Genomic DNA, 19,823 nt, shown 5'->3' on the forward strand with positions numbered 1-19,823 from the left:
TAGCCACGTTCCATGGTGTTTGACTTCGGTGATCCGACGCGAACCGATATATCCTCCGCCGCAAGGCGTTAGTTTTGCTCCTGTTCGATTGATGACAAAAATCTGTTTCAACTGAACTGTCATGAGCCGTGGCGGGACAGGCGCCAGGGATATGTTTGGCTTAGGCGCTATCGATTCCCTCTGGCAGAAGTTTGTCTTTGGAGCCTGGGCCGGCTCAGAATATAGCACGACAAAAGATGAATATGTAAACACTGGCAGTACCTAGGGGAAGTGGGGTACAAGGTTGGGCACGGCACGCGGAAGTGCGCGTATTTTAGCGAGACGTCGGAGAGACGACAGCGAGCACGGTGCGCCTGAGTACGAGCGGCAGTTAGCGTTCGATCGTACTGGGGTCAGTAGCAGCGGGCCGGCGCTGTGGCTTCTTGGCAATCTCGTGAAGCTATGCAGGTGTTCTCTTCCGTGAAGGAACGCGCTGTTACTATCGGACTAAGCAACGTCTGGCGTCTTCGCCACATTGATCCAGCAGTTGGCATCAAGTTAAGTAATTCAAGTCCTACCAACAATTAGTGAAATATAAGGATGATTGCTCTTGAGGCAGCCAAGTGTTGCAAGGACTGTGATGTGATATTTCATGCCTCTTATTGTGTGCTTGCTCCTTAATAGTATTGTTCTTACTTCAGCTGGCAAGTGTCTAAAACATTGATACGTGTGCGCAGCCTTGCCGAACGATCTATATTCCGTGTCTAAAGATTACCGTACGGTTTACAGGCCCACATAAGGTGCTCCATGTGATGCTTCGGTTTTAATGAGCCAGTTCCGTTTGCACCATTCGTGAACGTGGTTCTGCTTAAAGGAATGAAATCAGTTTTATTATTGCCGATTTCATCGAAGTAGTTTCGAGTATTAAGGTGAAGGAAGGGTTGTTTGGTTCCCTGTTGTCGCTTCTGATTTATGTTTCAGAGATCGGAAGCAGTGCAGAGCCTCCCCTTTTAAATTACTAGCGGGCGTACAGGCGGCGGACTTCGTCTGAGCAGGTGTGTGCTGTTTGGTTCCCATTTCGGTGTTCCGAACGGTGTGGAAGTACAAACGGAGTCCACATCTTAATTCGAAGATAAGCACTCAGTCGCCTCCACCGTTCGTGGCCAAGCCGCGGCCTCACAAATGGTTCAAATGACTCTGAGCACTATGGGACTTAACATCTATGGTCATCAGTCCCCCAGAACTTAGAACTACTTAAACCTAACTAACCTAAGGACATCACACAACACCCAGCCATCACGACGCAGAGAAAATCCCTGACCCCGCCGGGAATCGAACCCGGGAACCCGGGCGTGGGAAGCGAGAACGCTACCGCACGACCACGAGCTGCGGGCCGCGGCCTCACAATCCAGGGCCTCAGTTATTCTACAAGCTGCAGTTTTCTAGAACTTGTGGTGGCTCTGCAAGGTTGCCCGGGTTAAATGTTTTAAATATTTGTCCTAAGAATTTTGAGGGATTTCTAGAAGAATGTGTTTTAATTGAAACCGTTTCTTAAAGCTGTGGTGCGGTTTTTTAAATGTTTGCAAAGACATCATTTGTGGATTTATACAACAAGCAGTTTGTAAAGTTTGCCTGAATGACGTTTCTTAAAGAAATTATTATTTGATTTATGATTGTAATTCTCTTAATGATTTATCTATGATGCAAATAAATATGTTGGAATGAATGGTCACTGAATGGGTCAAGTCCTTCCACTCCCTTTATATTAAAGGTTAAGGAATTTGCAGTTCAAAAAAGAATTAACGTACCAGTCATCTGCAATATATCAATCGTATCAAAGAAAAATGCATGATAAGCGACTTGTCTGTACATTCTAATAAAGCTGATGAGTCCTTCAAAAATATTTTTGAGGTTTCCATAAGCAGTTCGAACGCACGAAAAAGACCTTAAATTTTAAAAGCGAATTCTTTAAAAAGTAGTATAGTTATTTGCACGGAAAAATGTTTTCGTTGCATTGGTTACAGCGTCACCAGCGTCCGTCTCAGAGTTGCCTCACTGTGCGGCCATGTGCGACGTTCCAGCCGAAGGGACTGCTTCCAAGTTTCACTGTCTGCAGTCTTCTTGCGTGAAATTAAATCTCTCGATTCCGGTGCTTCTGTAGAACCACGAAGAAGAAGTACCAGGCCTAGGGCTGGCGCATCTCGTTTGCATTCGTTACTGAGTGGTGAGTATTCCACGAGCCTCGAAGTTACAGTTTGGTTATTGCCTGAAACGTTTCCTTCCCCGCGCCATTTCGTTCCCGACTCGGACTGATTCCGAAGTTTTCGTATTCATCCGGTTCATGATCCTAAGCGGACCAGAGTAACGGAGACATTCGGTTACTCTACTGTCTTCTTTCCCGCACGTTTGTGCCTACTTTTTTTTGGTCATCAGTCTTCCGACTGGTTTAACGCGGCCCGCCACGAATTTCTCTCCTGTGCTAACCTCTTCATCTCAGAGTAGCACTTGCAACCTACGTCCTCAATTATTTGCTGGATGTATTCGAATCTCTGTATTCCTCTACAGTTTTTGCCCTCTACGGTTCCCTCTAGTACTATGGAAGTCATTCCCTCATCTCTTAACAGATGTCCTACCATCCTGTCCCTTCTCCTTATCAGTGTTTTCCACATATTCCTTTCCTGTCCGATCCTGCGCAGAGTCTCCTCATTCCTTAACATATCAGTCCACCTAATTTTCTTTTTAAACATTCGTCTGCAGCACCACATCTCAAATGCTTCGATTCTCTTCTGTTCCGGTTTTCCCACAGTCCATGTTTCACTACCATACAATGCTGTACTCCAGACGTACATCCTCAGAAATTTCTTCCTCAAATTAAGGCCGGTATTTGATATTAGTAGACTTCTCTTTTCCAGAAATGCCTTTTTTGCCATAGCGAGTCTGCTTTTGATGTCCTCCTTGCTCCGTCCGTCATTGGTTATTTTACTGCCTAGATAGCAGAATTCCTTAACTTCGTCTACTTCGTGACCATCAATCCTGATGTTAAGTTTCTCGCTGCTCTCATTTCTACTACTTCTCATTACCTTCGTGTTCCTCCGATTTACTCTCAATCTATACTCTGTACTCATTAGACCATTCCGTTCAGCATATCATGTAACTCATCTTCACTTTCACTCGGGATAGCAATGTCGTCAGCGAATGTTATCATTGATATCCTTTCACCTTGAATTTTGATTCCACTCCTGAACTTTTCTTTTATTTCCATCATTGCTTCCTCAATGTATAGGTTGAACAGTAGCGACGAAAGGCTACATCCTTGTGGCTACTATAACACATAATTTCTTGCTTTCATTCGACGAAGTCGTTAGTCACCCGGAATACCGAATAACTATGGTCATTCGTCGTGTTTTGTTTCCCGCATGCAACCTGTGTACGACTCACACGGAGTCTGAAGTATTCGTATCCTCCGACTCCTTAGGTTTACACGCTACCGTTGAAGTCGTACGGCAGAATACCTTTAAATGGGGGTTTCCACACAGTATAGTGGATAGCTACTGCCGTCCAGCGATTCCATTTGGAATTATTTTGATATGACGAGTTCAACTCTTGCTCCTTCAGTTGTTAAACCACCAATCCCAGTACAGCCATTGGATGTAGAAGAGAAAAATCTGTCCATAGATAGGAACCCCACTCCAATGGCACATTCAGGAGTACAGCTGCATTTCACTTGTTGACAAACTGCCTGTTGTCTTCTGTCTCGGGTTCTTCTGCCGGCGTTCGTGTGGTGATTTTTCTGACATTTCGGCAGCACGAGTGGTTGGCACTGTCAAAGCATCACCCTCCATTGCTTGTGGTGGACTGGACCCAATAGTAGTAGAGGGTGAAGCTTTGACAGTGCCAGCCTCTTGTGCTGTGGAAAGGCCAGAAAAATCACCACACAAACGTCGGCAGAAGAACCCGAAACACAAAACAACGGGCAGTTTGTCGCAATTTATATTTACTGTTTGGCAAGTTAGCAAAACAGTATTCACTGTGGGACAGCTACGTCAGTAATGACGTTTAGTAATGAAAGTAACGAGTTAGGCAAAATTAGTAATGGAATGTGCATCGACAACACCGAACACATACTGTACAAAAGTTAGTCCTTACTTTTTCAACCCTACCCAGGTACTGGCGACAGTACGTAAGTGGCTTACATTATTCTTCAGTCAGAGAACGAATTTGTCGAGAGTGTCACAGTGTAGGTAAAATAAACCTACCCTAGAAAGTGTTTCGTGCACCTTACGATAGGTAGCCAAACTTCCACCTGCCACCCCAGTTGCGGATGATGTAAGTTGGGTTACCTACCTCAAGCTGCACGAAACACTTTCTGGGACTGGTTTTGAGTAGTGTGCGGCTCGCGTTCATGCCGTTTGTTCTTTGGTATTTTGTCACATCGAGTGGCGTCTTGTTTCTTCCTTTCTTACTGGCGTAACGAAGTTGCTGGCTGACCTCCTTGAGTGGCAGCAGCAGCGCTTATCGATATTAGTATAGTCGAACTATCTTTGGTGTGACCGGTAGTATTTCTGCAACGGGAGGGGGGGGGGATGCGAGGGGGGGGGGGGGCGGAGGTCTGATCGTGAGGCGCTAGCTGCGATGCGAGAGCGGCAAAGTTCGTTGCCCACCGAACCCGGACGCTGAAGTTGAGTGCAGTTAACCTGTTTTGAAACCTCAACTATTGTGACATCTCTTCGTTCATTTGCGGGTTCTTGCTCCCTGAGCAGTTCGGGCTAGCAGCAACGTATGATGTGTTGGAGTCGGCGAAATCCTGCAGCCGTCTTCCTATATTGTGATTAATTATTAAATTGAGTGTTACTTGCCAGTGAAGTGCACCAGCGGTATTTTCTACCCTGTTACCGTTAACGCCCCAGTTACCTGCCCTGGTCGTTAGCGTAGTTTTCTGCCTTTCCTCATCGTGCTGATGCTGTCCGCTACAGCATGTAGTTCGACAGCCTTTTAAGTTGTTTGGTTCAAATTTTGCTTAGTGTGGTTATTGTTCCCTTGGCCGTTTTTAGACGCTAATTTCTGAAGACGTAGTACTGTATGCTCGTCCTCGGCCCATATTTTCCATCGTTGTGCCGTTGGTCGGACGGAAGGGAATTGGTTAAGTTGTTGGTCGGTCCTTGGGCCGTCCCTAGTTTGGGTTGCCATCCGATTATGTAACTTCAACTCTTGGCTGCCTGTCTCACCTCACCTTACGTTTGAGCTACCTTCTCAGGCCGACCCTTGGAACACTTCTGAGCACCGTTTGTTGTGTTTGCTTTACATTGTGATTTTCATTTTACTCTAAAGTATTGTGCGAGGTCTTCGGCTGTGTATTAATTCAATTCTTTTTAAATTTTACATAAAGCCCTTCAGCAGTGTTAAATTAAAATTTTGAAGATTGATTTAATTTTTAAAAATTTTTTTCCTTAAAATTTGTTCTATCTGAAATTAATTGTAATGCAGGCCCTACGCTGTTAGTTGTTCGATGTGATGTGTGTGGCCTTCAGCCGAGGATTTATGTGAACCCCTTTTAATAAGGACTTCAGCCATGTGTATTCTTTAAAGCAAAATTTTTTACATGAAGGAAGCGGTTTATTTTAAATTATTTGTCTGACTTGTTGCTCAGGCCTTCAGCCGTTGTTTCAAATTTGTTTGTGGCCTTCAGCCGTGCAATAAGGTAATATTTCTTTAATTAGGCTTTCGGCCGTTCTGTTGTAAGTTTAAAAAGAAATTTCTTGGTTAGAAAAAATTATTTATTAATGTGTTTCAATTACAGTTGTCCTTCAGGTGTGTACTGTACGCCTTCAACCGCTAATTGTTTTCAATTGCATGTGTCTTTAGAAAGAATTTTTACCTTCTACTTTTAATTGCTTTTGATTTATAAGCCAGGCCTTCAGCCGTTCTTCTTTTTTGGTGTGGTTTTGGGCCTTCGGCCCAGAAAGCATTTTTTTTTCTACTAGGTCTTCAGCCGTATTGTCTAATTGTGATCTTTTAAAGCAATGTGTAAATAACTGGTTCTTAGAAAAATAAAGTTGTGTGTTTGATTGTGCAACTCACAGTAACAGTGTACAGCCCCTTCCACAATCGTAACCTTATCCTGCGCTCTCTCTAAATACCTACCTGCCAGGTTTCAGGTTTATTTTGTCTACCCCGGACATAAGGTTCCTAACAACGGAGACGTAAACAAGTATACGCGTCATACTACAGAAAACTGATGTAACGTTACAACAACTGTTACTGCGTTTTTTCATATGGACAAATTCAAAGCGAGGGCACTGCAAGGCCAATGGAGGAAAGCTGCCTCGTTGCACAGCAAAGGCAGTGGGGCTAGTTTGAGCACAGACCGACTTCTAGTGTGGCAGTTCCCTACGAGGTACCGCTCCCCGTACCACTGCGTAAAGCGTCAACACGTAAAATCTGATAAACTCCGTCTGATACATTCTGATTTTTGATAACATGAAATGATTCCTTGGTAAGCTGTTTGTCTAGACAGTGTCGGAGCAATTATCAGTGTTGAAAGAAAACCACTGTGCAGTGTCTGCGTCCTCATCTTAATCTCTACTCCACAAGTTATATACTCCACAAACTGCGCTACAGCTTACGGAGGAAGGTGTGGTACAGTGTGCTGTCGACACCTCGCCGTGCTGAAATTGGCAGTGACCCATTTGACTGCACCTGCCAACCTGCAACCTGCTGCGGGACACGCCCTCCGCTGTTCGCGCTGCCAGCTCTGCACCTCTTCAGGCGATATTGGCTGAGTTCTGCCTGTGTACTCGAAGCGTTATCAGTTACGCTGTTGTTATTGTGTGTGACGAACCAGCCTACCTCAAGGACACGCAACACGGATTGTGTTCTCGGATAGCTGTCACTCAATGACGTTATTTAAGCACTACGAGTGCATCTCTCATATTTCTGCTCTCTGTCTTGGAACCTACCAACTCGTTGGCATCCACCACCCAAACGGAGGGTATCTCTGCCACCACAATGATTCATTCCCTTTCCTGTTTGAACCGCGTACTCTGCTCTTGAAGAGTGACCATAGGTTTGATTCCGTATGTGCTCCATTTTCTCTGTTTATCTCTTACGGAGATTCGATAAGAGGTTCAGTATGAAATCCGTTGCCAACGGAGAGATGAACATGGCACTTCAAATGGTTCAAATGGCTCTGAGCACTATGGGACTCAACTGCTGAGGTCATTAGTCCCCTAGAACTTAGAACTAGTTAAACCTAACTAACCTAAGGACATCACAAACATCCATGCCCGAGGCAGGATTCGAACCTGCGACCGTAGCGGTCTTGCGGTTCCAGGCTGCAGCGCCTTTAACCGCACGGCCACTTCGGCCGGCGAACATGGCACTTATACACATACAAGACTCCAGATGTCAGACACTCAGATGGGTACCAAACTTTATGTCGATACAGTATGAACCAAAACACCGATTTAGATTCGATATTTTGAAAATTTGTGGTACGTTACTATGGGACCAAACTGCTGAGGTTATCAGTCCCTAGGCTTACACAGTACTTAATCTAACTTTAACTTACGCTAAGGACAACACACACACCCCTGCCCGAGGGAGGACTCGAACCTCCGACTGCGGGAGCCGCGCGAACCGTGGCAAGGCACATTTGACCGCGCAGCTACACCGCTCGGCTACCGATTTAGTTCGGGCCGTGTGCTGTCATCCAGGAGAACATGCATATACGGTAATTAAAAGCATCACCAGAGCTATGGAGCACAGGAAAAGTGTCTCTGTGATTGGTTTAATTGTAGACCTAGCGTGGGTGTGGATGTACGGGATTTGCTCGTCGTACCAAAGGCCCCCCATTCAAACACTACCGATGACAATTTTTGTTAATTGCTTACGCGTGAAATTGTTATATGGGAGAACATTTTCCTGACATGTAAAAGGACTTTTCGGTGTTTGTAACAATGTTCTGCTTTCGATTCGTTAGTTAAACATTATGTACTTATTATTGATGTTATTATGTTGTTTATTATTATTTATCGTTACTACTACTGTTACTTCCGCACGTGTGATGCAACTGTTTCTTTATTTTTCTATTCTGACTGTATATTCTGTGAAACTGCAAATCAAATGTACTCAACAGGTTACTACTTTCAAAACCCGCGTCCGGCCATCCTGATTTAGGTTTTCCGTGATTTCCCCAATTAAGATGCTGGGATGGTTCCTTCATTCCCCATCCTTCCCTAATCCGATGGGACCGATGACCTCGCTCTTTGGTCCCCTTTCCCCAAATCAACCAACCCACAAACTACTTTTTCTTCATCTTCTTCTTCTTCTTTTTCTTCTGTAGTGGTCAATCCAAGGATTGGTTTGCAACAGCTACAATGGCAGCTTGTCTCCATTCTGTGCGTCTTTCAGCTTTTCTCTTCATTTCTTTATAGGTGTTACATCCCACATCTTTCACGATTTGATCCACGTACCTCAGCCGTGGTCTTCCTCTTGGCCTTCTTCCCTCGACATATCCCTCTATGATTGTGTTCAGGAGTCCTTTATGTCTTAATATATGGCCTGTAAATTGCACTCTTCTTTTAACAATGAAACTCCAGAAGCTTCTCTTCTCACCTGGTCTTTCCAGAACCACTTCGTTTGTGACCTTGTCGATACATTTTACTTTGAGCATGAGTCTATAAACACCACATTTCAAAAGAATTTAGCTTCTGGTCTTCCTCTGTCCCGAGAGTTCATGTTTCTCACCCATAGCATGCCACGCTCTACACATATGATTTCAAAAATCTTTTCCTGATTTCAACTACTTTTACGTGGCATAAACACGTTTTCCCATATAACACTTTCACGCATATTACAATAAAAAAAATTTACGTTGTTGCGGATGGAACCAGTGATTCTTGGAATGAGGATGTAACGCTCTACTAACTTCCCCAAGGAAGCAGCGTGTGTTACGTCTTCATAGTTACGCTTGCCTCTGTAGCTCTGTTGTTACTTTTAAATAACGTTTATGCCAGTTCTGCTGGACAGCAGCACACAGTACGAACTAAATCGGAGTTAGTTTCGTACCGATATGAGTGTCTGGCATCTGGAGCTATGGGTGTGCGTTACATGTATTTCCTCGCAGACACTGTGTGCCTGTAATGCAGCGTATTCCATTTTTTCAACTGCGCACTCACGCCGTTAATCGCTACTGATCTTTCCGCCAACAGGAGTACTTTCCCACCCAAAGGAGGGTGTCCTGAACCTTTCACCGGCTACTTTCGATTGCGAGGCAGAGGCTTGACGTTAATCAAACGGTTTGCAAACATGTAGGACGGATAGAACGCTCATTCCCAAAGTGTATCGCCATCGGTGCACGCAAATAACTGTAAATAAGAGGGGACGAAAAAAATCGTTCAAATGGCTCTGAGGACTATAGGACTTAACATATGAGATCATCAGTCCCCTAGACTTAGACGTACTTAAAGCTAACTAACCTAAGGACATCACACACATCCATGCCCGAGGCAGGATTCGATCTTGAGACCGTAGCAGCAGCGCGGTTCCGGACTGAAGCACCTAGAACCGCTCGGCCACAGCGGCCGGCTAAGAGGGGACGAGCGGAAAGATCTGACGTGACGATCACTGCCGACCACGAGGCAGAAACCTGACTGGTGGACTTACGGGCACGTGTCGGAGTAAGGAAAGGATGTAAGCGCGAACAGGAATGCGTGGGGACTCATTCTAGCACGATACAGCTTGCAAACAGGGAAGTGACTTTGAAAAAAGGTAGATTTTTATGGCTCGGCAACTGGGAACGACCATGTCTCTCGTGAACACAGTGGTAGGACGGTGGAACAACGTGCAGGCGGCAAGGTTTTGGACGTCCACTCGTCATAGCGGAACGTGCATTTCGAAGGCTCACCCGCTTTGTACAGCAGGACAGCCGACTATCCACAGGGGACAGGGCTGGTGCAGAGACAACATTCAGAGCACACTGTAGAACATGGGGATCCGCACCAGAAGCCGCCTACACGGTACCATGTTGAGCCAACAACATTGTCAGTTGAGATTGCAGTGGGCGTGGAAACATCGAGAATGGACCTGGGATCAGCTGAAACGTGTCGCCCGATCGGATGAATCACTTCTCTTGTTAGCCCATGTCGATGATGCGTACCAGCATATAAGCGAACGGCTGCTCGAAACATGAACACCACTACAGATACCCAGGCCGTTGGAGGCAGTACTGTGCGGAATACATTCCTCTGCCCTTCCGTGTGACCTGCGGTAGCAATCGAAGGCACAATCACAGATGGAGACTACACGAACATTATTGCGGACCACCTCCATCGCTTCACGCGTAAGGTTTTCCCCAACCGCCATGCTATCTTCCACCAGGATAACTGCGCTTGTCACAACGCGAGGGTCGTGCCATAGTGTGATGAGGAGCATGATAGTGATCTTCCTTTAATGGCGCGGTCGCCAGATTCGCCTGCTCTGAACCCAAAGGAAAACATCTGTGACTGTACCGGGCCAGCTGCGCGCTCACAATCCACCCTTCAGACGACATGCCCTCGCCAGTGAGATCAAGTCACGGTATTCACTGTTTGAATACTATTGTCGCCTCCTAATGACGCTTGATCGGGTGAGATGTGTCGTAAGGTCTGGTCTATCCGCGCCGCCAACAGTCGACAAAAGATCTTGAAGTCGCAGCTCAATAGCGTCAACGGGCGGTAGTCCTGCAGCCGTGAGCCACCGGACGGTTTGTGAATAGGAATAACCATCCCTTCCACAAGGGCCGCAGGGAGCGGCACTTCCGGGGATAGTAGTTCGTGACAGATGTCCATCGGGAGGCCAATAAATATTGAAAGGTCCGGTAAAATTCCAAGGGGAGGCCGTCAGGAGCCGGAGACTAATGGCGTCGATCACTTTTTCTTCCGTAATTTCTTCCAGCAAGGCCGCTTCCATTGCCGGGGTGACGTGCCGTAAATCGTCTGAGAGACGTCTTCCAGATCTGTCGGATCAGGAGTCTGAGCTGAAAAGAGTTGGGAATAATGATCGTAGAACGCTGTGTTTATGCCTTGTCGCGTGGTGAGGCGGTGACCGTCCTCCGTGTCAATGAAGCGTATCAGCGCTCTTTGGCGTCCTTTACGTTCACGAAGCACGTGGAACATCGACGGGCGTTCGCTCGGTATCCGATCCTGCGTCCTCGAGCGGATGACTACCCCCTCTAGGTGGCGTCGCATATTAGCGATGACCTGAGCCTTAGCACGGTGGACCGCCGTTTGTCGTTCCGGAGACGGCGCCATAGCATCGCAGTCACGCAGTATCCTGAAGGAAAAATCGATTGTGTATCTACGCCAAGCAGCGTGGTCGCGACCGTAGGTTATCAAAGTTCGCCTCAGTGCCGGTTTGGCGCAGTCCAACCACCAGCGGATCGTTGTCGGATTTGCACGGAGGCGATTTCCACACGGATGCCACGTATCCTCAACAGCTTGGCGGCAATCAGGTTCCGACAGGTGAGCGATGTTTAATTTCCACGGGCTGCGGCTTCTCCACACTTGTTGCCGCCGCAGGGTGACGGCACAAATGTAAGCTGAGGAGGTTCGAGAAAGCTGCAGGCCACAGTTCCGCATTCTGTGTCCCAGCGGCAAGAGAGCGTGAGACATAAATCCGGTCGATGCGACTGGAAGAGTGACTCGTGAAGTGTGTGAGTCCCGGTCGGTGGCCGTGAAGATATTCCCAAGTGTCCACCATCTGCAGGTCTCGGATTGGCGTCTAGAGTTCCGGGCACGGATTATATCGTGGGAGTTGGTCTCTGGGCGCCAGTACGCAATTGTAGTCACCTCCAAACACCAGATGGTCGTGGCGGCCTTGGAAGAGCGGGACGACGTCTTCCGCAAAGAATCGTGAACGTTCCCGACGTTTGTCCGTCCCGGAAGGTGCGTAGATATTGATAAGGTGTACACCTAGTACTGTGAGTGCCATTCCTCTTGCCCCAGGCAGAAAGAGGATATCGTCCGCCACTATCCGTTCCCGAAGACGTTCGGCGACACCGCTGCCGGTGGGGGAAGCTGGAGAGACGCAAGCATCGTAACCGCACATGCCTGGGACGTCGTCGACGTACACTTCCTGGAGAAGGGCTATATCGATGGAAGCAGAATTCAGCATATCCTGAAGTAGGGATAACTTAGCGCGCGTCCGTACAGTGTTGATGTTTAAAGTCGCACGATGAGTTGGAGGTCTATCCATAGCACCGGTGTTGGCCAGCAGCACCCTTGTAAGGCTGTCTCGTCGCTGTATCTGATGGTGGAAAAGGATCAACACTGGTGGGGTGAATTCCCCCGCGTGTCGTCCGACACGATGAGTAAGGAGTTTTCCTCGCCATCGTCAGCCCAGTCGCCATATATACCATCGGCTGTTGGTGGCTGTTTGTGGCTGCTGCGGCACTCGGCCCTGACTCCATCGGCTCTGCTGGCTGGGAATCGGCAGCGGCTGTCTGCTTGTGATCCTGCTGTCCTGTGGGGTCGGAAGGACTGAAGCCGTCACCATGGCGATCTTTTGAGTGGGATGTTACTGCGGCCTCTGTTCCGCCGATACTGTCGTCGGAGTGTCCACAGCCCCTGCAAACGATCGCTGCAAGCACCTGTCCGATGGAGCACGCCGCCGTCTCTTGTGTTTCCGCGGGAAACGCTGTTTACGGACGTGTGTTTCAGTATCCGAATGTGGGTGGATTTCTTCAGCTGCTCTGATGTCTGGAAGAAAAGCCGCTGTCGGCACAACCCGTGGGTCAATGTCCATTCTGGTGTCCATGCCTTCTTGCAAGGTCGGCCGGCGAGTGTCTTCAGGTGGGGGTGCCGTTGTAGAGGCAGGGTCCAGTACTGAAGAATCCATCATGGCCTCGCTATCGGGGGCGGCTATCGGACTAATGTGGTCAGCATCGGAAAGGGTTGCCGCCAGTGCAAGCTCGGCATAATTGAGAGGAATGGTCGTAGAAGGAGTCATAGATTCACCTGTCGGGATTTGAGTAAGCCGTCGTCGGAGACAATCCGACCGGACGTGCCCTTCTTGGCCACTACCGGAGCAACTGCATGGCTGACTGTCATACATAATAATCGTCCTACATCCGCCGATGACAAGATAGGATGGTACATGTTTGGTCAGTTCAATTTTCATCTGTCGTACCCCGTTGGGAACGGGGTAGTAAAGGTGGTCCATTTTTTCGGCCATGTGGCTGACCACTCTGCCGCAAGGCTGGAAAGCCGCGGTGACTACGTCCGGTGGCACTTCGAAAGGGAGTTCGAAGACATCGTACGGAGGCCAAGTCCCGCGTGATCGATAGAGACTGCCCCAATATGGCCATCAGAATGTTTGAATTTAAGATCGTTCGCATGTGCGCGCACGATTCTGTTACACACCTCGTCACTTACTAACCTGACGTAGATAACACTGCTCGTGATAGAGAGACGGATACCAATTATGTCCCGCGGTTCAATTTTAACGTCGTCACGTAGAAAACGTTCCACTTCAAAAGCTCGCGGTCGTTGAAAACTGATCTTGATGATGGTTTGTCTGTATGAATGTGCCGTATTACGTCGGTAGTGATGGACTCTAAACTAGCGACGACGAAGCAGTACACAACTGCGGGCACTTCCGTCCACGCGGACGGGACGTAAACAAGACGTCCTCGCCGCAGCGCTGCGGAAAGCAGACTGTGCCCATTCAGCTACCAGTTCCCGTTTAAGTTGTCCTTTGTCTTTAGCATAATTGAGAGCCCTTATATTTCTGTCATTTACCTTGTAATCGAAATGTAACTGATTCGATTAGGTACCCATGTGAACGACAACACAAGTTTTATTATTTATAGTCAATTGCCTCTTTCGCTCCACACAGGTATCTTGTCTAAATCATTTTGCAATCGGTTTTGATCTTCTGACGACTTTACTAGACGGTAAACGACAGCATTATCTGCAAACAATCTAAGATGGCTGCTCAAATTACCTCCTAAATCTTTTATATAGATTAGGAACAGGAGATGGACAACAAGACTCTTTTGTGGAACGCCAGACATCGCTTCTGTTTTACTCCACTAGTTTCCGCCAATTACCACAAACCGTGTCCTTTCTTACGCGAAATCACGAATCCAGTCGCACGACTGACACGATACCGCGCAGGCACGCAATTTGATTGGAAGCCTTATCGTTTTGTGGTCCTGCTCTCCGGACAGCTGAGAGGTGCAGCGCGTAGCGCTGTTGCGCACTCGGGAAGAGGAAGAGCCCTGTGGGCGGGGCAGTAGGCAGCGACGAGGAACGGCGGAGCAGCGGCGCAGAAAAGGTAGGCCCGCAACGCCAGCCACAGGCGCCGCCGGCGATGACGTCATCAGGCGTGCCGGCGCCGCCGCCAGGACACGCCCACGCGCCGCGCCGCTGACTGCGGGCGCGGCAGGGGGAGCCAGCCCAGCATTCGCCTCACTGGAGGGACGATTAGTAGCCTTCAGACGAGGAAGTAGATGTGCAGATTCTAGCGACTGAGCATATGTGTTTCGTCTATTTCACCTCGGTATCTTCCTACCACAATGCGGTGTCGCATACGACACGTCTTGTTTGTTTTCGTTTGCACAGCAACCAGCGCTAGTGCTGGAGGGCTGCGACCTTCAGTTACACTATCAGGCACTAGTTCCAAAGACAGCGACCTGAAAAGGTAACTAGTTACCTTAAAGGGGAACGACAGGGTGACGGTCCAAAAACTCGATTTTTTTTTTTATTAAGGAATTCGAATGTATATACAGGGTGGTCCATTGATCGTGACCAGGCCGAATATCTCACGAAATAAGCGTCAAATGAAAAAACTACAAAGAACGAAACTTGTCTAGCTTGAAGGGGGAAACCAGATGGCGCTATGGTTGGCCCGCTAGATGGCGGTGCCATAGGTCAAACGTATATCAAACGCGTTTTTTTAAAACAGGAACCCCCATTTTTGTTACAAATTCGTGTAGTACGTAAAGAAATATGAATGTTTTAGTTGGACCACTCTTTTCGCTTTGTGATACATAGCGTCCAGTACAGGGTAAGCCAGACGACCGTGTGGAACATTCTCCACGACAATTGTTTCTACTCTTATGACTTCTAGCTTGTGTGAGGCTTACTGGCGACAAAGTCTCCACATCGGAAACAGTTTTGTCACTGGTTTCTTCACGAGGCAACCACGATTCCGGGATTTGTGCCATCCATCCTTTTCACAGATAAGACCACCTTCACGATGAGTGGTATCTTCAGCTTTCATAATAGTCATCTGTTGTATGGTATGATGTCAGCGAATCATCAGCAACTGTGCAGCCAATGTGGTCCGGGATAAATGGCGACCGTATTTTGGGACCAGTCTTCCTTCCACGTCGCCTAACAGGCCGGAACAAGCGGAGCTTCTTGCGGGTGACTTTGCCTCTCGTGCTTGAAGAAGTGTCACTGATGATTCGACGGGTGATGTGGCTGCTCAATCGTGTCATCTCTGGTCGATGGTTCGTGTTGTGGATTGGCAAGACAGCCAACCCACTATGAGAGGAAGCCGAAAGGCACGCGTTTTAGCTCACGCAGGCTGGCGTGAGGTCTGGAACAAGTCAAGGAAATGAGACTAACAAAAAACGTACGTAGCTGCTGGAATACTTTAATCCGTAAATGGTGAACATCGCTCTTGACGGTACATGTTTTACAGCATCAATAGTAACTGGTAATGGCGCTTTGCTAGGTCGTAGCAAATGACGTAGCTGAAGGCTATGCTAACTATCGTCTCGGCAAATGAGAGCGTAATTTGTCAGTGAACCATCGCTAGCAAAGTCGGCTGTACAACTGGGGCGAGTGCTAGGAAGTCTCTCTAGACCTGCCCTGTGGCGGCGCTCGGTCTGCAATCTCTGATAGTGGCGACACCCGGGTCCGACGTATACTAAAGGACCGCGGCCGATTTAAAGGCTACCACCTAGCAAGTGTGGTGTCTGGCGGTGACACCACAGTTCGGACGAGTGGGTCCAGTTGCATGGCCTTCTCATTCACCGCATGTCAGCCCGTGCGATTGCTGGTTATGAGGTCATCTCAAGAGAATCGTGTATGCAGAGCCCACCCCAGATGTGGAGTCACTGCAGCAGCGTATTGGCCTTGGGCACTGTCTAGATGCAGAGTGGCCGATGTGAACGTTTGAGACAGAACATGCTATGGCGCGTACACACATGCATTAAGGCACATGGAAACCGTTTTCAACACGTACAGTACCTATGGCTGCATGGTACAGCGCTTATTAGACCACAGTCTCTGTAACAATGTATGACTGAATAAATGGTCTCTAGCATGGAAACCAATCCCTTCCGGAAATAAGTTCATTAGATCTTTTTTGTTCCGTATCCTCTCATCCATCAATCCCTAGAACTTGTACACGGTGAAGAAAAAACGACCCTGTGGATATGCAGAAGAGCTGCTGTACTTACGGCTGGGTGAACTGCGCCAGTGGCGGCGGGTTCGGCTTCCCCCACCGTCTGAAACAAAGCATCAAACTTGTTAACAACCCGGTCTCAAGCAGCACTGAACAGTCACTTAGCCTACGGTGAGAGTCTGCGTTTTATTTCTGTGCAGGCCGGCCGGAGTGGCCGTGCGGTTCTAAGCGCTGCAGTCTGGAACCGAGCGACCGCTACGGTAGCAGGTTCGAATCCTGCCTCCGGCATGGATGTGTGTGATGTCCTTAGGTTAGTTATGTTTAATTAGTTCTAAGTTCTAGGCGACTGATGACCTCAGAAGTTGTCGCATAGTGCTCAGAGCCATTTGAACCATTTCTGTGCAAAATGATGATACTAATAAGTGAATTCTTCTAGAACCCTACACATATGGTAGAGACGTTCTATTGCCTCTGAATGATGCCACGCAAAGGGAACATAACGACGAACAGTGAACCCAAGAAACAAGACGAGAGTCGCCGCACACAGAGTACAGATTTAGATGTAGACGTGGCGTTGGTTTGTTCTAAAGTTGCCACCTACGTTAGAGCCTGCTGTGCAGACCCAGACAACAGCTTCCTCGCATGCTTACGGGCGTAATTAACCTTGACCTCTCGCTTAATCATTGTCATTGTGATCGTGCTGCTAACAGGAAATAAGGACACAAAGACGGGAGACTACACAGAAATGTAAATCAGAGTCGTAGGCAGACACAAAGGAACATATATGCTTATTACGGCACTCATATTCAGATACAAGAACCTCACTTAATCTAACGATATGATAGCACTGCACTGGAAAATTATGTTACGATGGCAATAAAACTTCTAGCGTTATCAGAATGGCAGCATGGATGACTCCCATGTTCGTTTCTGGTTGTACTTTCAAGCTATCATGGCAATATTTATGATCAAGTTATGGCAAACGAGGAACAAGATGTTTCATCGATTTGCTCGTTGAAAACCGGTAGCCTTCTCTAAACTTTTGACTGCTGCAACATGGCGCCTACACTGTTAGTTCTTGTGGTCCAGAGGCTGACAACACGTGTTGGCTTCTTCACAGCGGTCCAAAACGTGAACAACTAAGCGCCACAACCCGCTTCGAGTGCTATTTAAAATCTCGGCTCGCACAGGAAACAGTCGGCAGACAAACGTGGCAGTATACTGTACTGCCAGCGTAACAGTGTCCTTGGCAGTTTCGGAAGAACCAGTCAGTGCCGTCAGATTGCTGAGCTGCTGGCCAGCTTCACGCGGCAAGTGTATTCCTGCGCACGAAACAGTTCAAATTCCTGCACAGTCTTGGTTTGAACAGAAATCGTCATCTTGGTAATAATAACTTTTTAACACCAGAGTACCTAAGTGTCCTTACTGTAACGGAAAAAAAAGAACAGAATAACATTGTCGTGGGCGTAGCTTGTGTAGTACGCATTTCTGCCACTAGGTGCCTATAGAGCAACTCACTGCCAGTTCAGTTCCGCCTGTGTTGTCGATCTGGCTTGTTCTGTTCATCTGCAGTGATTGATTCTGCTAGCACTGTTTTGTTATTGTTTCGTTTTTTTATTATGACAAGTTAAGTGAACAACATGCAGCTGTGAAATTTTGTTTTCTACTCGGTGAAAATGCTGCTCAAACTGTTTTAATGTTGAAGGAAAACTCAAGTGTACGAGTGGTTTGCTCAATTTAAAAATGGCGACATGTCGATTGACGACAAACCGCTTTCTGAGCGTCCAACTGCTCGAATCGACGAAAATACTCAAAAGATTCGAGAGCTTGTGCTCACAGACCATCGACACGCAACTTATCAGCTGTCAGAGAAGTTTTAAGAAGATTGCGCAACAGTGTTCGTCAGAAAAGACCCGATTTGTGGTAGGCAGAAGACTGGTTCTTCCACCAAGACAATGCACTTGCAGACACAGCCATCTCTGTTAGACAGTTTTTGGCTATAAATGGTGTGGTTCCGCTGCCCCAGGCACCTTACTCGCCTGACTTGGCTCCGTTCGAGTTTTTCCTATTTCCACGCCTGAAAAGAGGTATGAAAGGAGACCGATTTGACAACACTGAAGAAGTCAAGAAAAAAGCGAGGGAGGAGCTGTCAGCCATTTCTAAAGATGATTACAAAAAATGTTTCGAACAGTGGAGCACCGTTGGGACAGATGTATTAGTCTTAATAGACAGTATTTTAAAGGGGATAACGTTGTTTTGTAAACGATTTGAAAATATATAGCTTTTAAAGAATAAATCCTTTTTTTTGCGTACCTCCTCGTATTTTTTATCACCAGTCACGCTCAGACTACACAAAAGATTTGAATGCAAATTTTCTCACTAGAGTAATTACTGAAACTTCTTAATCAATTTTTAGCCTCAAGTGCTTCATTTTGTTTAGTGTAATTAACTGTACAGTTTTATCAGCATCCTTCTAAGTCCGGCTTCACTGAAGGAGAACCGCTAATCTCCTGAATGGCAGTCTCCTCCCTAAGCGTTTGCAACGTTAGGAATACTAAAAGCAAACCAAAGAGAAATTAAGTCATATATTACAATGAAATGAATACGCCTAGCTGCATACGGGCGTTGATATAGGTCAACGGAGACAGCTGAAAACGTGTGCCCCGACCGGCACTCGAACCCAGGATCTCCTGCTTACATGCCAGACGCTCTATCCATCTGAGACACCGAGGATACAGAGGCTAGTGCCACTGCAGGAACTTATGTCTGGCACGCCTCCCGTGAACCCACATTCTCAACTTATTGTCCCGCACTATATTCATAGTGCCGCTGCCCATTATACTCATTACTCCCGGCTTTTTGCCTATTCCCGTAAGAATTCGGGCACTGTTTGTTTATCCACACAGAAGAAGATGGTCAAATGGCCGGAGTATATATATACAGGGTGGTCCATTGATAGTGACCGGGCCAAATATCTCACGAAATAAGCATCAAACGAAAAAACTACAAAGAACGAAACTTGTCTAGCTTGAAGGGGAAAACCAGATGCCGCTATGCTTGGCCCGTTAGATGGCGCTGCCATTGTTCAAACGCATATCAACTGCGTTTTTTTAAATAGGCCGGCCGCGGTGGTCTTGCGGTTCTAGGCGCTGCAGTCCGGAACCGCGGGACTGCTACGGTCGCGGGTTCGAATCCTGCCTCGGGCATGGATGTGTGTGATGTCCTTAGGTAAGTTAGGTTTAAGTAGTTCTAAGTTCTAGGGGACTGATGACCCAAGATGTTAAGTCCCATAGTGCTCAGAGCCATTTGAACCATTTTTTTTTTAAATAGGAACCCCCATTTTTTATTACATATTCGTGTAGAACGTAAATAAATATTAATGTTTTAGTTGGACCACTTTTTACGCTTTGTAACAGATGGCGCTTTAATAGTCACAAACGTACAAGTCC

General features: G+C 47.3%; 1 long non-coding RNA gene across 1 annotated transcript in view; it reads right to left on the reverse strand.

The window, feature by feature from the left end:
- LOC126484463 (uncharacterized) overlaps positions 1-19,823 on the reverse strand; it is a 334,748-nt gene that overhangs the window by 108,282 nt on the left and 206,643 nt on the right. Inside the window, exon 3 of the long non-coding RNA XR_007587857.1 lies at positions 16,430-16,477. This is a non-coding gene — a long non-coding RNA (uncharacterized LOC126484463). The remainder of the gene's footprint in view (positions 1-16,429; positions 16,478-19,823) is intronic.

The sequence above is a fragment of the Schistocerca serialis genome, chromosome 6, assembly GCF_023864345.2.
Source record: "Schistocerca serialis cubense isolate TAMUIC-IGC-003099 chromosome 6, iqSchSeri2.2, whole genome shotgun sequence".
Lineage (NCBI taxonomy): Eukaryota > Metazoa > Arthropoda > Insecta > Orthoptera > Acrididae > Schistocerca > Schistocerca serialis.